We start from the raw sequence: 6,401 nt of genomic DNA on the forward strand, positions 1-6,401 counted from the left end.
CGCGCTGCTGCCGCTGCCGCCGCCGCCAGCACCCCTGTTCAGGAAGAAAGCGGCACAGGCGAGGGCCAGCTTGCCGCCTTCACGCCAGGGCTCGGGGGCGGCCTGGGGCTGCCGGACAGGCTTCCGGAGAGTCCGACCGGTAGCGCTCGTCTCGGGACACCGGGCAACGCCTCGCCGCGCGCGCGCTCTCGTAGCACGGCCGCACCGCTGCTCGGGAGCGGCTGGAAGCCTGCAGAAAACCACTCGAAACCGGCAAAAAAACCCCAACCTCGCGCTCCTGCGAGAGCAAGTCGGGCTGTCCGGCAGCCACGTCCGCGAAAACGACGCCTCCCGGCACGCACCGGCAAGCGCCGCGTGGCAGCCATTAGAGTGCCGTAAGACTACACTTCCCGGCGTGCTCCGGGGAGCCAATATGGCCGACCAGCAGCCGCGTGCCCCAAGACTGCAACTGCCGGCGTGCCGCGGGAGGCAGCCTTCCACGCTTCCTGACCCTGCGGGGACACCGTCCCGTGCCCTCACCCCAAAGCCGACTCACCCGAAAGCCCCGCCGAGCCGCGACGGCAGCCCCGAGCTCCGCAGCGCGGCTCCGGGCTGGCGCCCCCCCCCCGCCCCCGCCCCCGCCTCCCCTCAGCCACCTCCGAAAGGCGCGGACGCCCGCCGGCTCCGGGCAGCCCCCGCCGCGCGGCTCCGGACGGTCTCCCCGCCCGGTTCCGACACGGCGCGCACCCCCCCACCCGCCGCACGGCTCCGGGCAGCCCCCCTCCCCTCTGTGACACGGACCCCGCCGCCCCCCCGCCCCCCCGCCTCTCCTCGGAGGCGGCACCGCTGCCGCCGCCCTCCTCGGGGCTTTCCCCGGGACCCGCCGGTCCGTCCCGCTGCCCCGCTCACCTTCTCCCTCCGTGCAGCCGCAGCCCGGCGACGCCTCCGCTCCTCCCTCGGCTCACAGCAGCCCCTGCACACCGGCTGCCGGCAGCCGGTTCCGGGGAGGGGGCGTGGCGCTGCACTGCGCATGCGCGGCGCTGCCGCTGCAGTACCGAAATTTGGTCACTAGGCGGCAGCACCGAGCGAGCATGCGCTGTGCGATGCGTGAGGGGCGGGGCTTGGCGTGCGTCGGGGGCGGAGTTTGCGTGAGGGGCGGGGTTTGGCGTGCGTCGGGGCGGAGTTTGCGTGAGGGGCGGGGGTTGCGTGGGGGCGGAGTTTGAGTGGGGGCGGAGTTTGCGTGAGGGGCGGAGTTTGCGTCGGGGGCGGGGCGGGGCTTGGCGTGGGTCGGGGGCGGAGTTTGCGTGAGGGGCGGGGCTAGCGTCGGGGGGCGGAGTTTGCGTGAGGGGCGGGGCTTGGCGTGCATCGGGGCGGAGTTTGCGCCGGGGGCGGAGTTTGCATCAGGGGCGGGGCTTGGCTTGCGTCGGGGCGGAGTTTGAGTGTGGGGCGGAGTTTGCGTGAGGGGCGGGGCTTGGCATAAGTCGGGGGCGGAGTTTGCGTGAGGGGCGGAGTTTGCGTGAGGGGCGGAGTTTGCGTCGGGGGCGGAGTTTGAGTGAGGGGCGGGGCTTGGCGTGCGTCGGGGGCGGAGTTTGCGTGAGGGGCGGAGTTTGCGTCGGGGGCGGAGTTTGCGTGAGGGGCGGGGTTTCGTAAGGGGCGGAGTTTGCGTGAGGGGCGGAGTTTGCGTCGGGGGCGGGGCTTGGCGTGCGTCGGGGGCGGAGTTTGCGTGAGGGGCGGAGTTAGCATCGGGGGCGGAGTTTGCGTGAGGGGCGGGGCTTGGCTTGCGTCGGGGCGGAGTTTGCGCCGGGGGCGGAGTTTGCGTGAGGGGCGGGGTTTGCGTGAGGGGCGGAGTTTGCGTCGGGGGCGGGGCTTGGCTTGCATCGGGGCGGAGTTTGCGCCGGGGGCGGAGTTTGCATCAGGGGCGGGGCTTGGCTTGCGTCGGGGCGGAGTTTGAGTGAGGGGCGGGGCTTGGCATAAGTCGGGGCGGAGTTTGCGTGAGGGGCGGGGCTTGGCGTGCGTCGGGGGCGGAGTTTGCGTGAGGGGCGGAGTTTGCGTCGGGGGCGGAGTTTGCGTGAGGGGCGGGGTTTGCGTGAGGGGCGGAGTTTGCGTGAGGGGCGGAGTTTGCGTCGGGGGCGGGGCTTGGCGTGCGTCGGGGGCGGAGTTTGCGTGAGGGGCGGAGTTTGCGTGAGGGGCGGGGCCTGGCATGCGTCGGGGGCGGAGTTTGCGTGAGGGGCGGGGCTTGGCGTGCGTCGGGGGAGGAGTTTGCGTCGGGGGCGGAGTTTGCGTGAGGGGCGGGGCTTGGCGTGCGTCGGGGGCGGAGTTTGCGTGAGGGGCGGAGTTTGCGTCGGGGGCGGAGTTTGCGTGAGGGGCGGGGTTTCGTAAGGGGCGGAGTTTGCGTGAGGGGCGGAGTTTGCGTCGGGGGCGGGGCTTGGCGTGCGTCGGGGGCGGAGTTTGCGTGAGGGGCGGAGTTAGCATCGGGGGCGGAGTTTGTGTGGGGGCGGGGCTTGGCTTGCGTCGGGGCGGAGTTTGCGCCGGGGGCGGAGTTTGCGTGAGGGGCGGGGTTTGCGTCGGGGCGGAGTTTGCGTCGGGGGCGGAGTTTACATCAGGGGCGGGGCTTGGCTTGCATCGGGGCGGAGTTTGCGTGAGGGGCGGAGTTTGCGTGAGGGGGGGCTTGGCGTGCATCGGGGGCGGAGTTTGCGTGAGGGGCGGAGTTTGCATTGGGGCGGGGCTTGGCGTGCGCCGGGGTCAGAGTTTGTGTGGGGGCGGAGTTTGCGTGAGGGGGGCTTGGCGTGCATCAGGGCGGAGTTTGCCTGAGGGGCGGGGCTTGGCTTGCATCAGGGCGGAGTTTGCGCCGGGGGCAGAGTTTCCATGAGGGGCGGGGCTTGGTGTGCGTGAGGGGCGGAGTTTGCAGGGGGGGCGGAGTTTGCGGGGGGGGCCCGGAGTTTGGCATGGGTCAGGGGCGGAGCCAAGAAGCATCACTTTTGGATCCCGAGGATGCGAGCAATGTGACCTTGTTGAATACGTTAATACCCCCACACACACCTCCTCCCCTGCCCTCCATCACGGCCCCTCGCCCCCCCCCCCCCCCCCCCCCCCCGCAAAGGAAGCGCCAACGCAGCCGGCACGGCAAAAGAGACCGCAAGCGTTTATTCAGTCACACACAGAGCCGGTTCCGGGAGAGACTCCGCACCGGGGCTCGGGGCCCGGCCCTGGGGCACCTCGGCTGTCCTACCCGGAGCCACGCTCGCCAGTCCGGCGTGGAACAGACACACGGTCGGTCCGTCAGGCTGCTGGAGAGCTGGGCTGCTATGTGCAGGCTGCCGCCAAAACCGAGGAGCCAGCTGCAGGACGCTAGAAGAGAGGAGAAAAGGGGCAGCCAGCTGGATGGGGGGGGCGGCGGCGGCGAGCGAGAAAGCACGAGGCAAGGAAAGGGACGGCGAGTGAAGGACGGGGACAGGGAGCCTGACAGAGAGGGAGGAAGAAGCGGCAGGAAGAGAGGCAGCGGGACGGCGACCGACAAACCAGGACGGGGAGCGGGACAGAGAGGCAGAAACGACCCTGGGCGGGCAGCGCCACGGCGAGGGAGGAAAAGAGAATAAGGGCAGGGAGCCGGACCGAGAGGTACGGCGAGGGACAGCGGCACGGGGAGCAGGACAGAGCAACAGAGAATAAAAAAAGGAAGCGGGAGCGTGAGAGAACCGGGCTGGGGAGCAGGGAGAAGGAGAGATAAAAGGAGAGAGCAACAGAGGGAAAGAGGACCGGGGAGCGGGACGCTGGGGCAGAGTGAGAACAAGAGGGGCAGGGAGCAGGACAGAGGGGCAGAGGCAGAAGGAGGACAGAGGGACAGAGAGACAAAAGAGGGAGACGAGGACTGGGCAGAGGGGAGAGAAAGACGGGGGCAAGGAGCAGAGACACCAAGGTGCCAGGAAAAGGACGGTCAGATGGAGCGAGAAACAGGGTCGGGGAGCAGGACAAAAGGACAAAGAAAAAGGCGAGGAAGAAGGAAGGAAGGATAAAGGTGGGACAGGGAACGGGACATACGCAGCGAAACAAAGCAGAACAGAGAAGAGAGGACAGGGATTGAGGAACAGAGAGAGAGAGAGAGACGCAGGCTGGTACACAGAGACGGCGAAGGTAAGCAAAACCAGCGACGGGCAGGAGGACCTGGTTCTGACAACCCATCGCTCCCGGTGTCGCTTCCACGGCCTCAACAAATGCGACGTGCCGCAAGACAAGAGAATGGGAGAGTGAAAGCAAAGGCACGGGAAACTTAACGCTCTTAGTAATTTCACTGAGCATCACAGCTTACAGTTACTCAATGTCTTCCGGTGTCACAGGGTGAGGTACAACTGATTTCGTCTCCATATCTCTGGACAGAGCTTTTCTCATATCGGGGGGGGGGGGGGGGGGAAGAAAAAAAAAAAAGATATTCTAAGACGACAGTCCTTGCACAAAGCCACGTTCAGCGAATTCTCTATTACAATAAGGTCGTTTCTAACCCAGAAGATTTCACAGAATCATAGAGTATCTCAAGTTGGAAGGGACCCATACGGATCACCGAGACCAAGCCCCCGCTCCACGCGGGACTACCTAAAACTAAACCGTGCGACTAAGAGCATCGTTCAGACGCTCCTTGAACTCCTGACAGGCTCGGTGGCTGCGACCGCTTCCCTGGGGAGCCTGTTCCGTGACTGACCGACCGCCCTCTCAGTGAAAAGCCTTTTCCCAACGTCCGGTCTGAACTTGCCCTGACGCAGCTTCGTCCCGTTTCCTCGGGTCCTAGTGCCGGTCACCGGAGAGAGCGGAGGTCAGCGCCTCCCCCTCCGCCGTCCCCCTCGAGGAAGGTGTAGACTGCGATGAGGTCACCCCTCGGCCTTCCCTTCTCCAAGCTGAACAAACCAAGTGACCTCAGCCGCTCCCCCCTAAGTCTTGCCTCGGAGACCTCTCGCCATCTCGGTCGCCCTCCTCCGCGCACGCTCCCAGAGCGTTGTTCGGCGGCACCGCTCTCGACTGGAACCTAACGCTGCACGTAACTCAACTGAGCGGAAAGGAAATGACGGGCTAAAGGGACAAATACACGATTTAAGGCAGCCGCAACGATGGCAGATGTCTGTCCGTAGCCCTTCTAGTTATTTCACAGCGCTCCTGCGTATCAAACGAACGGTACCAGAGCAGAAAAGGTATACGGCGTGGCCACGTTACCCCTCGGGGAGGACGGCGAAAGGAGAGAAGATCTAGAAAGAGGAAGCAGCTGGTACTTCGCTTTTGGTAACAGAATTAACATCAACACGTTCCTTCCCTTTGAAATTGAAAACGCCACCCAATTCTCTGCCACTGTTGACCACCGACACTTGTAAATTTCTAGTGAAACAGCTGAGGAAAACAAAGTTTCAGGTCCCTGGCTAGGGGAAGAAATCAGGCAAGCGCCGCCGTTCCTTCCCCCCGACAACACTAGCAAAAAAAACCAGCCGCTGGGGGCGAGCGTTCCTCCGAAAGAAAAATCAGGTGAGAAACCGCATTTTTATTTTCAGCTTACCTACAGGATAAATGTCTTTGTAGTTGCTACAAAACGTGTAAACTGCACAAAGATTAAGTTTTGTAACCGATCTAAGGTTCAGTACGAAAAACTACCTAAAGGAGTACGCAAAGTCCCACTCATCAACAATTATCTGACCCTGTTTCATATTAAAAAAAAAAAAAAAAAAAAAAAAAAGTAATGCTAATCACACAGACAAGCCCAGGAACCCTCCACATGAGAATCTTTCCGTTCAGCCGGAGGCAGAGCGAGTACTTACCACGGGCATCCTCATCTGGCTCTCCGCTGCTAGCAGAGCGGCACGCCAACGCTGTCCGGTACACGCCGTAGTACGCCTAGTTGCTTCTACGTATTTACCGCCGCCTGATTTGATACTCTCACAAAGAGATCGACGAAAAAGCCACCCTTTCTTTGAAAAAATAAAAACCAAAACCACACAGTTAAGGAACGGTAGGCGAACGTATTTCTAAATCATAACCCACGGCTTGCAGGCAGACCAAGAGCAGCTCTGACGATGCGGTACGCTCATCAAACATCTTTCACGCAGGAATAACAGATGTACTCCTTTACCACGGGACGCAGCCGGCACAGGGACAAATTTCATGCTGTTTTTGTCACACGACCGTCCTTCTGCACCAGCCAGTGGGTTCAGAATTAAGGACGGGACAGGCTAAACGCTCACACGAGCCTCCTATCCGTAAGAAACTATTAAAAATAGAAAAAAAAACTTCCACGTTTTAGATCGCGTTGCCTTAGGGACTGCCTCCTTCAAAGCCTGCCTGTTGGGGGGGGGGGGGGTGGGGGGGGGCGCGTGTGCGCGCACGCACGCGCGTGAGGCGTGGAAATCGGTCGCAGAATTCAGTTGCCTAACGAGAGACGGCCCTTCTCC

The sequence above is a fragment of the Grus americana genome, unplaced genomic scaffold (assembly GCF_028858705.1).
Source record: "Grus americana isolate bGruAme1 unplaced genomic scaffold, bGruAme1.mat scaffold_952, whole genome shotgun sequence".
In the NCBI taxonomy this organism is placed as follows: Eukaryota; Metazoa; Chordata; class Aves; order Gruiformes; family Gruidae; genus Grus; species Grus americana.